This window comes from Amia ocellicauda, chromosome 17 (assembly GCF_036373705.1).
Source record: "Amia ocellicauda isolate fAmiCal2 chromosome 17, fAmiCal2.hap1, whole genome shotgun sequence".
In the NCBI taxonomy this organism is placed as follows: Eukaryota; Metazoa; Chordata; class Actinopteri; order Amiiformes; family Amiidae; genus Amia; species Amia ocellicauda.
In genome coordinates this window covers 28,890,146-28,907,325 of record NC_089866.1, presented here as the reverse complement: position 1 = coordinate 28,907,325, position 17,180 = coordinate 28,890,146, and the positions used below count along the sequence as shown (strand labels likewise).

The 17,180-nt window shown below is 41.9% G+C and overlaps 5 non-coding genes across 5 annotated transcripts; all 5 read left to right on the top strand.

The window, feature by feature from the left end:
• The first annotated feature begins 389 nt into the window (after nucleotides 1–389).
• Nucleotides 390–461, top strand: trnaq-uug (transfer RNA glutamine (anticodon UUG)). Its single transcript has one exon. It is a non-coding gene; the product is annotated as a tRNA-Gln (tRNA).
• Nucleotides 462–2,886: 2,425 nt separating this feature from the next.
• On the top strand, nucleotides 2,887–2,958 carry trnaq-uug (transfer RNA glutamine (anticodon UUG)). Its single transcript has one exon. It is a non-coding gene; the product is annotated as a tRNA-Gln (tRNA).
• A 4,922-nt stretch (nucleotides 2,959–7,880) lies between these two features.
• On the top strand, nucleotides 7,881–7,952 carry trnaq-uug (transfer RNA glutamine (anticodon UUG)). The gene has a single exon. It is a non-coding gene; the product is annotated as a tRNA-Gln (tRNA).
• Nucleotides 7,953–10,376: 2,424 nt separating this feature from the next.
• Nucleotides 10,377–10,448, top strand: trnaq-uug (transfer RNA glutamine (anticodon UUG)). The gene has a single exon. It is a non-coding gene; the product is annotated as a tRNA-Gln (tRNA).
• Nucleotides 10,449–12,873: 2,425 nt separating this feature from the next.
• Nucleotides 12,874–12,945, top strand: trnaq-uug (transfer RNA glutamine (anticodon UUG)). Its single transcript has one exon. It is a non-coding gene; the product is annotated as a tRNA-Gln (tRNA).
• The last annotated feature ends 4,235 nt before the right edge of the window (nucleotides 12,946–17,180 follow it).

Below are 17,180 nucleotides of genomic sequence, written 5' to 3'. Positions count from 1 at the left end.
ACATGTTAATATATTAATTCATTAATCAATAATCGAATATGGGTAGGTGTAAATACGTGTCTTTATTGATTAAATCATGTACAGGTTCATCATTTCAATGCTTTATGGATTAGAGGAGCTGCTGAAATGGAGATTTTGAACAAATTCACTTCAATCTTTGTTCACGACTGTATCAATTTTGTCGAATACAATAAAGAATCACTATGTTTGACACAAATCCATTCACGTGTAGAACACTAATTTTCACTCATAAATGAGCCCTTTTCTGTTTCTTTCCCAACATTCATAAATATTTCAAACGCTATTATAAAGGAATACTGTTAAAGATTTAGAGACATGGTTTAAAAACGAATTGTTTAGAGACCTCATCGTGAAATGTGAAACATAATGGTTCCGTGGTGTAATGGTTAGCACTTTGGACTTTGAATCCAGTGATCCGAGTTCAAATCTCGGTGGAACCTTCTTTTCACCCGTTGCCTCTTCATATGGGCTTCCCGTTGTCAGTAAGGTTTACCCCAAATTCCCTAAAACAGAAACATTCACAACTTGCTTCCTTGTTTGAGTTTCATGATAATATGCGATGCCAGAGCTGCTTTCTAAGCGCAATCTAACTTGCCTTACATGTACCAAGATCAAGTACCATATGAAGTGCATTTACGGAGATGACAGCGAAAGCAACCATTAAAGTGCATTGACATGCTTATTTCTGTAGCCTACACTCACTACGATTTGTGACATTAAGAGTACGTTCAATGCCTACTCTCCCATACAAGGGGCTACATGCCCAACATATCTTTCATTAGGCTTTATTGGATGCTGGCCAATGCACCGGCTCCTGGGTCCTGAGCTCGTTCCAGTCTTATTCGTTGAGGAGCTGGAGCTGGCAGTGCTCGGCTTCATGGGAGTTCTGGAGCCGGAGCTGGGGTTTTGGAGCTGCTCCACTCTCTCCCCTGCCCCTTCCATGAAACTCCCCCAAATGTTCGGTCCAGTTTCCTTGAATGAAGAAAGTGTGAAACTTCATAGGTATTGTTTGGGGTCGGGCTTGTCAATTTTGGAGCCCCAATCAAAGCTCAGTACAGGGGCCCCTCCACCTCTACCTGTCATGACCATTTTAGCGTCAGCACACTCACCAGTGTCTGACACAGTCCTCTGACATTACAAGGCTGGGCTAGAGTATCGTCAGTGAACTTCAACTAAAGTGAAAATGGGAGAGCGAATTACATGTTCTTACCTTATAGTACTTTTTCATGTTGCTGGCTTTCATTGACTGAAGCTGGCGGAGTTAGGTGGCTCAAATGTGTCATGGGGCTGAATTAAATTACCGTTTGTAAGTAGATAGCCGTGCAGATGGGGTGTGTAGGGCACTATGAAAACGGCGTTGCGGAGAACAGTGACGGAATCGCGGACTTCTGGGGGCTTTGTTCCGCTATTCTGAAAAACTAGGAGTCTTCTGATTATGATTGTTCAACCAAACACTACACCTAGCTACTACGCAAATAGAAAATAAAGATGTTATTAAATCATATTAATCAATACACATCACAAACTGAATGAAATAAGGATGTAAAAGACGGATGTGAAAAATACATTGCAAAATTGTTTCATTGTTGTAAAGTTTCCGACTTAAAATCCCGACTTAAAAAGCAGCATTTGAAATACACTTTTTAGGTTCAAATACATATTTTAAAGAACTATATTTAACTGAATCCGTTTCAGTGTTGTTATTGTTGTTTTCAAGTTTTACAGACGTGTCACTGCAGTGATGATGTGTGTGTAGGTTCTGTGCCAGAAATAGCAAAACATGACTGCCATGGCATTAACAATGATCGGAGCCGTAATGTACATTATTCCTTATAAAAACAATCCTCAAATGCAGCATAAAGTATCCCGTAAATTTGCTACGCACTGAGAAAAGAAGGCAATTGTTGCAAGTTACAATTCAGCTTGTAATCTAACACTGCTACTAGGCATCAGGGGCCCCCTTAGCCCCTCGGGGCCCCAAGCCATTGCGTGGGTATTGTCGTGTATTTGGGAGTTATACAATAATATCAGTTCTCACACTAGCTATTAGTACATCAGACATTGACACCAAAGTTTCCAAGGAGACTAAACAAGACACTGAAGCTTCAAAAGCAGATCTCGTCTGATTGAGATGTGTCCTTTAATCTATGCAAATATATTGCAAGGCAACACAAGTTAAAATAAAAGCAATAATGTTATATACAATGACCCCATCCTGGTTTGGCCGGAACTAGCCAGGAGCTGGAGCTGAACCTGTGCCACTCCAGAGCCGGAGCCAGCAAACCCCGAGTATTGCCAACCCTAGTCCTGACCGCTCTGGCTCCCTCTAGAGCCCGCTCTCGCTCACCCCTCACCCTAACATGGTGAAACAAACTGCCCGTCCAACACTCGTAGCATTTTACAACATGCATTTCACAGCTCCCATTGGGTAACAGCGCACTCTCGACTCTGACTTTCCGGCCAAAGGAATAAGAAAACGTGTTAATATATTAATTCATTAATCAATAATCGAATATGGGTAGGTGTAAATACGTGTCTTTATTGATTAAATCATGTACAGCTTCATCATCTCAATACTTTATGGATTAGAGGAGCTGCTGAAATGGAGATTTTGAACAAATTCACTTCAATCTTTGTTCACGACTGTATCAATTTTGTCGAATACAATAAAGAATCACTATGTTTGACACAAATCCATTCACGTGTAGAACACTAATTTTCACTCATAAATGAGCCCTTTTCTGTTTCTTTCCCAACATTCATAAATATTTCAAACGCTATTATGAAGGAATACTGTTAAAGATTTAGAGACATGGTTTAAAAACGAATTGTTTAGAGATCTCATCGTGAAATGTGAAACATAATGGTTCCGTGGTGTAATGGTTAGCACTTTGGACTTTGAATCCAGTGATCCGAGTTCAAATCTCGGTGGAACCTTCTTTTCACCCGTTGCCTCTTCATATGGGCTTCCCGTTGTCAGTAAGGTTTACCCCAAATTCCCTAAAACAGAAACATTCACAACTTGCTTCCTTGTTTGAGTTTCATGATAATATGCGATGCCAGAGCTGCTTTCTAAGCGCAATCTAACTTGCCTTACATGTACCAAGATCAAGTACCATATGAAGTGCATTTACGGAGATGACAGCGAAAGCAACCATTAAAGTGCATTGACATGCTTATTTCTGTAGCCTACACTCACTACGATTTGTGACATTAAGAGTACGTTCAATGCCTACTCTCCCACACAAGGGGCTACATGCCCAACATATCTTTCATTAGGCTTTATTGGATGCTGGCCAATGCACCGGCTCCTGGGTCCTGAGCTCGTTCCAGTCTTATTCGTTGAGGAGCTGGAGCTGGCAGTGCTCGGCTTCATGGGAGTTCTGGAGCCGGAGCTGGGGTTTTGGAGCTGCTCCACTCTCTCCCCTGCCCCTTCCATGAAACTCCCCCAAATGTTCGGTCCAGTTTCCTTGAATGAAGAAAGTGTGAAACTTCATAGGTATTGTTTGGGGTCGGGCTTGTCAATTTTGGAGCCCCAATCAAAGCTCAGTACAGGGGCCCCTCCACCTCTACCTGTCATGACCATTTTAGCGTCAGCACACTCACCAGTGTCTGACACAGTCCTCTGACATTACAAGGCTGGGCTAGAGTATCGTCAGTGAACTTCAACTAAAGTGAAAATGGGAGAGCGAATTACATGTTCTTACCTTATAGTACTTTTTCATGTTGCTGGCTTTCATTGACTGAAGCTGGCGGAGTTAGGTGGCTCAAATGTGTCATGGGGCTGAATTAAATTACCGTTTGTAAGTAGATAGCCGTGCAGATGGGGTGTGTAGGGCACTATGAAAACGGCGTTGCGGAGAACAGTGACGGAATCGCGGACTTCTGGGGGCTTTGTTCCGCTATTCTGAAAAACTAGGAGTCTTCTGATTATGATTGTTCAACCAAACACTACACCTAGCTACTACGCAAATAGAAAATAAAGATGTTATTAAATCATATTAATCAATACACATCACAAACTGAATGAAATAAGGATGTAAAAGACGGATGTGAAAAATACATTGCAAAATTGTTTCATTGTTGTAAAGTTTCCGACTTAAAATCCCGACTTAAAAAGCAGCATTTGAAATACACTTTTTAGGTTCAAATACATATTTTAAAGAACTATATTTAACTGAATCCGTTTCAGTGTTGTTATTGTTGTTTTCAAGTTTTACAGACGTGTCACTGCAGTGATGATGTGTGTGTAGGTTCTGTGCCAGAAATAGCAAAACATGACTGCCATGGCATTAACAATGATCGGAGCCGTAATGTACATTATTCCTTATAAAAACAATCCTCAAATGCAGCATAAAGTATCCCGTAAATTTGCTACGCACTGAGAAAAGAAGGCAATTGTTGCAAGTTACAATTCAGCTTGTAATCTAACACTGCTACTAGGCATCAGGGGCCCCCTTAGCCCCTCGGGGCCCCAAGCCATTGCGTGGGTATTGTCGTGTATTTGGGAGTTATACAATAATATCAGTTCTCACACTAGCTATTAGTACATCAGACATTGACACCAAAGTTTCCAAGGAGACTAAACAAGACACTGAAGCTTCAAAAGCAGATCTCGTCTGATTGAGATGTGTCCTTTAATCTATGCAAATATATTGCAAGGCAACACAAGTTAAAATAAAAGCAATAATGTTATATACAATGACCCCATCCTGGTTTGGCCGGAACTAGCCAGGAGCTGGAGCTGAACCTGTGCCACTCCAGAGCCGGAGCCAGCAAACCCCGAGTATTGCCAACCCTAGTCCTGACCGCTCTGGCTCCCTCTAGAGCCCGCTCTCGCTCACCCCTCACCCTAACATGGTGAAACAAACTGCCCGTCCAACACTCGTAGCATTTTACAACATGCATTTCACAGCTCCCATTGGGTAACGGCGCACCCTCGACTCTAACTTTCAGGCCCAAGGAATAAGGAAACGTGTTAATATATTAATTCATTAATCAATAATCGAATATGGTTTGGTGTAAATACGTGTCTTTATTGATTAAATCATGTACAGCTTCATCATTTCAATGCTTTATGGATTAGAGGAGCTGCTGAAATGGAGATTTTGAACAAATTCACTTCAATCTTTGTTCACGACTGTATCAATTTTGTCGAATACAATAAAGAATCACTATGTTTGACACAAATCCATTCACGTGTAGAACACTAATTTTCACTCATAAATGAGCCCTTTTCTGTTTCTTTCCCAACATTCATAAATATTTCAAACGCTATTATAAAGGAATACTGTTAAAGATTTACAGACATGGTTTAAAAACGAATTGTTTAGAGATCTCATCGTGAAATATGAAACATAATGGTTCCGTGGTGTAATGATTAGCACTTTAGACTTTGAATCCAGTGATCTGAGTTCAAATCTCGGTGGAACCTTCTTTTCACCCGTTGCCTCTTCATATGGGCTTCCCGTTGTCAGTAAGGTTTACCCCAAATTCCCTAAAACAGAAACATTCACAACTTGCTTCCTTGTTTGAGTTTCATGATAATATGCGATGCCAGAGCTGCTTTCTAAGCGCAATCTAACTTGCCTTACATGTACCAAGATCAAGTACCATATGAAGTGCATTTACGGAGGTGACAGCGAAAGCAACCATTAAAGTGCATTGACATGCTTATTTCTGTAGCCTACACTCACTACGATTTGTGACATTAAGAGTACGATCAATGCCTACTCTCCCACACAAGGGGCTACATGCCCAACATATCTTTCATTAGGCTTTATTGGATGCTGGCCAATGCACCGGCTCCTGGGTCCTGAGCTCGTTCCAGTCTTATTCGTTGAGGAGCTGGAGCTGGCAGTGCTCGGCTTCATGGGAGTTCTGGAGCCGGAGCTGGGGTTTTGGAGCTGCTCCACTCTCTCCCCTGCCCCTTCCATGAAACTCCCCCACATGTTCGGTCCAGTTTCCTTGAATGAAGAAAGTGTGAAACTTCATAGGTATTGTTTGGGGTCGGGCTTGTCAGTTTTGGAGCCCCAATCAAAGCTCAGTACAGGGGCCCCTCCACCTCTACCTGTCATGACCATTTTAGCGTCAGCACACTCACCAGTGTCTGCCACAGTCCTCTGACATTACAAGGCTGGGCTAGAGTATCGTCAGTGAACTTCAACTAAAGTGAAAATGGGAGAGCGAAATACATGTTCTTACCTTGTAGTACTTTTTCATGTTGCTGGCTTTCATTGACTGAAGCTGGCGGAGTTAGGTGGCTCAAATGTGTCATGGGGCTGAATTAAATTACCGTTTGTAAGTAGATAGCCGTGCAGATGGGGTGTGTAGGGCACTATGAAAACGGCGTTGCTTAGAACAGTGACGGAATCGCGGACTTCTGGGGGCTTTGTTCCGCTATTCTGAAAAACTAGGAGTCTTCTGATTATGATTGTTCAACCAAACACTACACCTAGCTACTACGCAAATAGAAAATAAGGATGTTATTAAATCATATTAATCAATACACATCACAAACTGAATGAAATAAGGATGTAAAAGACGGATGTGAAAAATACATTGCAAAATTGTTTCATTGTTGTAAAGTTTCCGACTTAAAATCCCGACTTAAAAAGCAGCATTTGAAATACACTTTTTAGGTTCAAATACATATTTTAAAGAACTATATTTAACTGAATCCGTTTCAGTGTTGTTATTGTTGTTTTCAAGTTTTACAGACGTGTCACTGCAGTGATGATGTGTGTGTAGGTTCTGTGCCAGAAATAGCAAAACATGACTGCCATGGCATTAACAATGATCGGAGCCGCAATGTACATTATTCCTTATAAAAACAATCCTCAAATGCAGCATAAAGTATCCCGTCAATTTGCTACGCACTGAGAAAAGAAGGCAATTGTTGCAAGTTACAATTCAGCTTGTAATCTAACACTGCTACTAGGCATCAGGGGCCCCCTTAGCCCCTCGGGGCCCCAAGCCATTGCGTGGGTATTATCGTGTATTTGGGAGTTATACAATAATATCAGTTCTCACACCAGCTATTAGTACATCAGACATTGACACCAAAGTTTCCAAGGAGACTAAACAAGACACTGAAGCTTCAAAAGCAGATCTCGTCTGATTGAGATGTGTCCTTTCATCTATGCAAATATATTGCAAGGCAACACAAGTTAAAATAAAAGCAATAATGTTATATACAATGACCCCATCCTGGTTTGGCCGGAACTAGCCAGGAGCTGGAGCTGAACCTGTGCCACTCCAGAGCCGGAGCCAGCAAACCCCGAGTATTGCCAACCCTAGTCCTGACCGCTCTGGCTCCCTCTAGAGCCCGCTCTCGCTCACCCCTCACCCTAACATGGTGAAACAAACTGCCCGTCCAACACTCGTAGCATTTTACAACATGCATTTCACAGCTCCCATTGGGTAACGGCGCACCCTCGACTCTGACTTTCAGGCCCAAGGAATAAGGAAACGTGTTAATATATTAATTCATTAATCAATAATCGAATATGGTTTGGTGTAAATACGTGTCTTTATTGATTAAATCATGTACAGCTTCATCATTTCAATGCTTTATGGATTAGAGGAGCTGCTGAAATGGAGATTTTGAACAAATTCACTTCAATCTTTGTTCACGACTGTATCAATTTTGTCGAATACAATTAAGAATCACTATGTTTGACACAAATCCATTCACGTGTAGAACACTCATTTGCACTCATAATTGAGCCCTTTTCTGTTTCTTTCCCAACATTCATAAATATTTCAAACGCTATTATAAAGGAATACTGTTAAAGATTTACAGACATGGTTTAAAAACGAATTGTTTAGAGATCACATCGTGAAATGTGAAACAGAATGGTTCCGTGGTGTAATGGTTAGCACTTTGGACTTTGAATCCAGTGATCCGAGTTCAAATCTCGGTGGAACCTTCTTTTCACCCGTTGCCTCTTCATATGGGCTTCCCGTTGTCAGTAAGGTTTACCCCAAATTCCCTAAAACAGAAACATTCACAACTTGCTTCCTTGTTTGAGTTTCATGATAATATGCGATGCCAGAGCTGCTTTCTAAGCGCAATCTAACTTGCCTTACATGTACCAAGATCAAGTACCATATGAAGTGCATTTACGGAGGTGACAGCGAAAGCAACCATTAAAGTGCATTGACATGCTTATTTCTGTAGCCTACACTCACTACGATTTGTGACATTAAGAGTACGTTCAATGCCTACTCTCCCACACAAAGGGCTACATGCCCAACATATCTTTCATTAGGCTTTATTGGATGCTGGCCAATGCACCGGCTCCTGGGTCCTGAGCTCGTTCCAGTCTTATTCGTTGAGGAGCTGGAGCTGGCAGTGCTCGGCTTCATGGGAGTTCTGGAGCCGGAGCTGGGGTTTTGGAGCGGCTCCACTCTCTCCCCTGCCCCTTCCATGAAACTCCCCCACATGTTCGGTCCAGTTTCCTTGAATGAAGAAAGTGTGAAACTTCATAGGTATTGTTTGGGGTCGGGCTTGTCAATTTTGGAGCCCCAATCAAAGCTCAGTACAGGGGCCCCTCCACCTCTACCTGTCATGACCATTTTAGCGTCAGCACACTCACCAGTGTCTGCCACAGTCCTCTGACATTACAAGGCTGGGCTAGAGTATCGTCAGTGAACTTCAACTAAAGTGAAAATGGGAGAGCGAAATACATGTTCTTACCTTGTAGTACTTTTTCATGTTGCTGGCTTTCATTGACTGAAGCTGGCGGAGTTAGGTGGCTCAAATGTGTAATGGGTCTGAATTAAATTACCGTTTGTAAGTAGATAGCCGTGCAGATGGGGTGTGTAGGGCACTATGAAAACGGCGTTGCGGAGAACAGTGACAGAATCGCGGACTTCTGGGGGCTTTGTTCCGCTATTCTGAAAAACTAGGAGTCTTCTGATTATGATTGTTCAACCAAACACTACACCTAGCTACTACGCAAATAGAAAATAAGGATGTTATTAAATCATATTAATCAATACACATCACAAACTGAATGAAATAAGGATGTAAAAGACGGATGTGAAAAATACATTGCAAAATTGTTTCATTGTTGTAAAGTTTCCGACTTAAAATCCCGACTTAAAAAGCAGCATTTGAAATACACTTTTTAGGTTCAAATACATATTTTAAAGAACTATATTTAACTGAATCCGTTTCAGTGTTGTTATTGTTGTTTTCAAGTTTTACAGACGTGTCACTGCAGTGATGTTGTGTGTGGAGATTCTGTGCCAGAAATAGCAAAACATGACTGCCATGGCTTTAACCATGATCGGAGCCGCAATGTACATTATTCCTTATAAAAACAATCCTCAAATGCAGCATAAAGTATCCCGTCAATTTGCTACGCACTGAGAAAAGAAGGCAATTGTTGCAAGTTACAATTCAGCTTGTAATCTAACACTGCTACTAGGCATCAGGGGCCCCCTTAGCCCCTCGGGGCCCCAAGCCATTGCGTGGGTATTGTCGTGTATTTGGGAGTTATACAATAATATCAGTTCTCACACCAGCTATTAGTACATCAGACATTGACACCAAAGTTTCCAAGGAGACTAAACAAGACACTGAAGCTTCAAAAGCAGATCTCGTCTGATTGAGATGTGTCCTTTCATCTATGCAAATATATTGCAAGGCAACACAAGTTAAAATAAAAGAAATAATGTTATATACAATGACCCCATCCTGGTTTGGCCGGAACTAGCCAGGAGCTGGAGCTGAACCTGTGCCACTCCAGAGCCGGAGCCAGCAAACCCCGAGTATTGCCAACCCTAGTCCTGACCGCTCTGGCTCCCTCTAGAGCCCGCTCTCGCTCACCCCTCACCCTAACATGGTGATACAAACTGCCCGTCCAACACTCGTAGCATTTTACAACATGCATTTCACAGCTCCCATTGGGTAACGGCGCACCCTCGACTCTGACTTTCAGGCCCAAGGAATAAGGAAACGTGTTAATATATGAAAAATTAATCAATAATCGAATATGGGTAGGTGTAAATACGTGTCTTTATTGATTAAATCATGTACAGCTTCATCATGTCAATGCTTTATGGATTAGAGGAGCTGCTGAAATGGAGATTTTGAACAAATTCACTTCAATCTTTGTTCACGACTGTATCAATTTTGTCGAATACAATTAAGAATCACTATGTTTGACACAAATCTATTCACGTGTAGAACACTCATTTGCACTCATAATTGAGCCCTTTTCTGTTTCTTTCCCAACATTCATAAATATTTCAAACGCTATTATAAAGGAATACTGTTAAAGAGTTACAGACATGGTTTAAAAACGAATTGTTTAGAGATCTCATCGTGAAATGTGAAACAGAATGGTTCCGTGGTGTAATGTTTAGCACTTTGGACTTTGAATCCAGTGATCCGAGTTCAAATCTCGGTGGAACCTTCTTTTCACCCGTTGACCATTCATATGGGCTTCCCGTTGTCAGTAAGGTTTACCCCAAATTCCCTAAAACAGAAACATTCACAACTTGCTTCCTTGTTTGAGTTTCATGATAATATGCGATGCCAGAGCTGCTTTCTAAGCGCAATCTAACTTGCCTTACATGTACCAAGATCAAGTACCATATGAAGTGCATTTACGGAGGTGACAGCGAAAGCAACCATTAAAGTGCATTGACATGCTTATTTCTGTAGCCTACACTCACTACGATTTGTGACATTAAGAGTACGTTCAATGCCTACTCTCCCACACAAAGGGCTACATGCCCAACATATCTTTCATTAGGCTTTATTGGATGCTGGCCAATGCACCGGCTCCTGGGTCCTGAGCTCGTTCCAGTCTTATTCGTTGAGGAGCTGGAGCTGGCAGTGCTCGGCTTCATGGGAGTTCTGGAGCCGGAGCTGGGGTTTTGGAGCTGCTCCACTCTCTCCCCTGCCCCTTCCATGAAACTCCCCCACATGTTCGGTCCAGTTTCCTTGAATGAAGAAAGTGTGAAACTTCATAGGTATTGTTTGGGGTCGGGCTTGTCAATTTTGGAGCCCCAATCAAAGCTCAGAACAGGGGCCCCTCCACCTCTACCTGTCATGACCATTTTAGCGTCAGCACACTCACCAGTGTCTGCCACAGTCCTCTGACATTACAAGGCTGGGCTAGAGTATCGTCAGTGAACTTCAACTAAAGTGAAAATGGGAGAGCGAAATACATGTTCTTACCTTGTAGTACTTTTTCATGTTGCTGGCTTTCATTGACTGAAGCTGGCGGAGTTAGGTGGCTCAAATGTGTAATGGGTCTGAATTAAATTACCGTTTGTAAGTAGATAGCTGTGCAGATGGGGTGTGTAGGGCACTATGAAAACGGCGTTGCGGAGAACAGTGACAGAATCGCGGACTTCTGGGGGCTTTGTTCCGCTATTCTGAAAAACTAGGAGTCTTCTGATTATGATTGTTCAACCAAACACTACACCTAGCTACTACGCAAATAGAAAATAAGGATGTTATTAAATCATATTAATCAATACACATCACAAACTGAATGAAATAAGGATGTAAAAGACGGATGTGAAAAATACATTGCAAAATTGTTTCATTGTTGTAAAGTTTCCGACTTAAAATCCCGACTTATAAAGCAGCATTTGAAATACACTTTTTAGGTTCAAATACATATTTTAAAGAACTATATTTAACTGAATCCGTTTCAGTGTTGTTATTGTTGTTTTCAAGTTTTACAGACGTGTCACTGCAGTGATGTTGTGTGTGGAGATTCTGTGCCAGAAATAGCAAAACATGACTGCCATGGCTTTAACCATGATCGGAGCCGCAATGTACATTATTCCTTATAAAAACAATCCTCAAATGCAGCATAAAGTATCCCGTCAATTTGCTACGCACTGAGAAAAGAAGGCAATTGTTGCAAGTTACAATTCAGCTTGTAATCTAACACTGCTACTAGGCATCAGGGGCCCCCTTAGCCCCTCGGGGCCCCAAGCCATTGCGTGGGTATTGTCGTGTATTTGGGAGTTATACAATAATATCAGTTCTCACACCAGCTATTAGTACATCAGACATTGACACCAAAGTTTCCAAGGAGACTAAACAAGACACTGAAGCTTCAAAAGCAGATCTCGTCTGATTGAGATGTGTCCTTTCATCTATGCAAATATATTGCAAGGCAACACAAGTTAAAATAAAAGCAATAATGTTATATACAATGACCCCATCCTGGTTTGGCCGGAACTAGCCAGGAGCTGGAGCTGAACCTGTGCCACTCCAGAGCCGGAGCCAGCAAACCCCGAGTATTGCCAACCCTAGTCCTGACCGCTCTGGCTCCCTCTAGAGCCCGCTCTCGCTCACCCCTCACCCTAACATGGTGAAACAAACTGCCCGTCCAACACTCGTAGCATTTTACAACATGCATTTCACAGCTCCCATTGGGTAACGGCGCACCCTCGACTCTGACTTTCAGGCCCAAGGAATAAGGAAACGTGTTAATATATTAATTCATTAATCAATAATCGAATATGGTTTGGTGTAAATACGTGTCTTTATTGATTAAATCATGTACAGCTTCATCATTTCAATGCTTTATGGATTAGAGGAGCTGCTGAAATGGAGATTTTGAACAAATTCACTTCAATCTTTGTTCACGACTGTATCAATTTTGTCGAATACAATTAAGAATCACTATGTTTGACACAAATCCATTCACGTGTAGAACACTCATTTGCACTCATAATTGAGCCCTTTTCTGTTTCTTTCCCAACATTCATAAATATTTCAAACGCTATTATAAAGGAATACTGTTAAAGATTTACAGACATGGTTTAAAAACGAATTGTTTAGAGATCACATCGTGAAATGTGAAACAGAAAGGTTCCGTGGTGTAATGGTTAGCACTTTGGACTTTGAATCCAGTGATCCGAGTTCAAATCTCGGTGGAACCTTCTTTTCACCCGTTGCCCCTTCATATGGGCTTCCCGTTGTCAGTAAGGTTTACCCCAAATTCCCTAAAACAGAAACATTCACAACTTGCTTCCTTGTTTGAGTTTCATGATAATAGGCGATGCCAGAGCTGCTTTCTAAGCGCAATCTAACTTGCCTTACATGTACCAAGATCAAGTACCATATGAAGTGCATTTACGGAGGTGACAGCGAAAGCAACCATTAAAGTGCATTGACATGCTTATTTCTGTAGCCTACACTCACTACGATTTGTGACATTAAGAGTACGTTCAATGCCTACTCTCCCACACAAAGGGCTACATGCCCAACATATCTTTCATTAGGCTTTATTGGATGCTGGCCAATGCACCGGCTCCTGGGTCCTGAGCTCGTTCCAGTCTTATTCGTTGAGGAGCTGGAGCTGGCAGTGCTCGGCTTCATGGGAGTTCTGGAGCCGGAGCTGGGGTTTTGGAGCGGCTCCACTCTCTCCCCTGCCCCTTCCATGAAACTCCCCCACATGTTCGGTCCAGTTTCCTTGAATGAAGAAAGTGTGAAACTTCATAGGTATTGTTTGGGGTCGGGCTTGTCAATATTGGAGCCCCAATCAAAGCTCAGTACAGGGGCCCCTCCACCTCTACCTGTCTTGACCATTTTAGCGTCAGCACACTCACCAGTGTCTGCCACAGTCCTCTGACATTACAAGGCTGGGCTAGAGTATCGTCAGTGAACTCGAAGTAAAGTGAAAATGGGAGAGCGAAATACATGTTCTTACCTTGTAGTACTTTATCATGTTGCTGGCTTTCATTGACTGAAGCTGGCAGAGTTAGGTGGCTCAAATGTGTCATGGGGCTGAATTAAATTACCGTTTGTAAGTAGATAGCCGTGCAGATGGGGTGTGTAGGGCACTATGAAAACGGCGTTGCGGAGAACAGTGACAGAATCGCGGACTTCTGGGGGCTTTGTTCCACTATTCTGAAAAACTAGGAGTCTTCTGATTATGATTGTTCAACCAAACACTACACCTATCTACTACGCAAATAGAAAATAAAGATGTTATTAAATCATATTAATCAATACACATTACAAACTGAATGAAATAAGGATGTAAAAGACAGATGTGAAAAATACATTGCAAAATTGTTTCATTGTTGTAAAGTTTCCGACTTAAAATCCCGACTTAAAAAGCAGCATTTGAAATACACTTTTTAGGTTCAAATACATATTTTAAAGAACTATATTTTACTGAATCCGTTTCAGTGTTGTTATTGTTGTTTTCAAGTTTTACAGACGTGTCACTGCAGTGATGTTGTGTGTGGAGATTCTGTGCCAGAAATAGCAAAACATGACTGCCATGGCTTTAACCATGATCGGAGCCGCAATGTACATTATTCCTTATAAAAACAATCCTCAAATGCAGCATAAAGTATCCCGTCAATTTGCTACGCACTGAGAAAAGAAGGCAATTGTTGCAAGTTACAATTCAGCTTGTAATCTAACACTGCTACTAGGCATCAGGGGCCCCCTTAGCCCCTCGGGGCCCCAAGCCATTGCGTGGGTATTGTCGTGTATTTGGGAGTTATACAATAATATCAGTTCTCACACCAGCTATTAGTACATCAGACATTGACACCAAAGTTTCCAAGGAGACTAAACAAGACACTGAAGCTTCAAAAGCAGATCTCGTCTGATTGAGATGTGTCCTTTCATCTATGCAAATATATTGCAAGGCAACACAAGTTAAAATAAAAGCAATAATGTTATATACAATGACCCCATCCTGGTTTGGCCGGAACTAGCCAGGAGCTGGAGCTAAACCTGTGGGGGCCACTCCAGAGCCGGAGCCAGCAAACCCCGAGTATTGCCAACCCTAGTCCAGACCGCTCTGGCTCCCTCTAGAGCCCGCTCTCGCTCACCCCTCACCCTAACATGGTGAAACAAACTGCCCGTCCAACACTCGTAGCATTTTACAACATGCATTTCACAGCTCCCATTGGGTAACGGCGCACTCTCGACTCTGACTTTCAGGCCCAAGGAATAAGGAAACGTGTTAATATATTAATTCATTAATCAATAATCGAATATGGGTAGGTGAAAATACGTGTCTTTATTGATTAAATCATGTACAGCTTCATCATTTCAATGCTTTATGGATTAGAGGAGCTGCTGAAATGGAGATTTTGAACAAATTCACTTCAATCTTTGTTCACGACTGTATCAATTTTGTCGAATACAATTAAGAATCACTATGTTTGACACAAATCCATTCACGTGTAGAACACTCATTTGCACTCATAATTGAGCCCTTTTCTGTTTCTTTCCCAACATTCATAAATATTTCAAACGCTATTATAAAGGAATACTGTTAAAGATTTACAGACATGGTTTAAAAACGAATTGTTTAGAGATCTCATCGTGAAATGTGAAACAGAATGGTTCCGTGGTGTAATGGTTAGCACTTTTTTACTTTGAATCCAGTGATCCGAGTTCAAATCTCGGTGGAACCTTCTTTTCACCCGTTGCCTCTTCATATGGGCTTCCCGTTGTCAGTAAGGTTTACCCCAAATTCCCTAAAACAGAAACATTCACAACTTGCTTCCTTGTTTGAGTTTCATGATAATATGCGATGCCAGAGCTGCTTTCTAAGCGCAATCTAACTTGCCTTACATGTACCAAGATCAAGTACCATATGAAGTGCATTTACGGAGGTGACAGCGAAAGCAACCATTAAAGTGCATTGACATGCTTATTTCTGTAGCCTACACTCACTACGATTTGTGACATTAAGAGTACGTTCAATGCCTACTCTCCCACACAAAGGGCTACATGCCCAACATATCTTTCATTAGGCTTTATTGGATGCTGGCCAATGCACCGGCTCCTGGGTCCTGAGCTCGTTCCAGTCTTATTCGTTGAGGAGCTGGAGCTGGCAGTGCTCGGCTTCATGGGAGTTCTGGAGCCGGAGCTGGGGTTTTGGAGCTGCTCCACTCTCTCCCCTGCCCCTTCCATGAAACTCCCCCACATGTTCGGTCCAGTTTCCTTGAATGAAGAAAGTGTGAAACTTCATAGGTATTGTTTGGGGTCGGGCTTGTCAATATTGGAGCCCCAATCAAAGCTCAGTACAGGGGCCCCTCCACCTCTACCTGTCTTGACCATTTTAGCGTCAGCACACTCACCAGTGTCTGCCACAGTCCTCTGACATTACAAGGCTGGGCTAGAGTATCGTCAGTGAACTCGAAGTAAAGTGAAAATGGGAGAGCGAAATACATGTTCTTACCTTGTAGTACTTTTTCATGTTGCTGGCTTTCATTGACTGAAGCTGGCAGAGTTAGGTGGCTCAAATGTGTCATGGGGCTGAATTAAATTACCGTTTGTAAGTAGATAGCCGTGCAGATGGGGTGTGTAGGGCACTATGAAAACGGCGTTGCGGAGAACAGTGACAGAATCACGGACTTCTGGGGGCTTTGTTCCACTATTCTGAAAAACTAGGAGTCTTCTGATTATGATTGTTCAACCAAACACTACACCTAGCTACTACGCAAATAGAAAATAAAGATGTTATTAAATCATATTAATCAATACACATTACAAACTGAATGAAATAAGGATGTAAAAGACAGATGTGAAAAATACATTGCAAAATTGTTTCATTGTTGTAAAGTTTCCGACTTAAAATCCCGACTTAAAAAGCAGCATTTGAAATACACTTTTTAGGTTCAAATACATATTTTAAAGAACTATATTTTACTGAATCCGTTTCAGTGTTGTTATTGTTGTTTTCAAGTTTTACAGACGTGTCACTGCAGTGATGTTGTGTGTGGAGATTCTGTGCCAGAAATAGCAAAACATGACTGCCATGGCTTTAACCATGATCGGAGCCGCAATGTACATTATTCCTTATAAAAACAATCCTCAAATGCAGCATAAAGTATCCCGTCAATTTGCTACGCACTGAGAAAAGAAGGCAATTGTTGCAAGTTACAATTCAGCTTGTTATCTAACACTGCTACTAGGCATCAGGGGCCCCCTTAGCCCCTCGGGGCCCCAAGCCATTGCGTGGGTATTGTCGTATATTTGGGAGTTATACAATAATATCAGTTCTCACACCAGCTATTAGTACATCAGACATTGACACCAAAGTTTCCAAGGAGACTAAACAAGACACTGAAGCTTCAAAAGCAGATCTCGTCTGATTGAGATGTGTCCTTTCATCTATGCAAATATATTGCAAGGCAACACA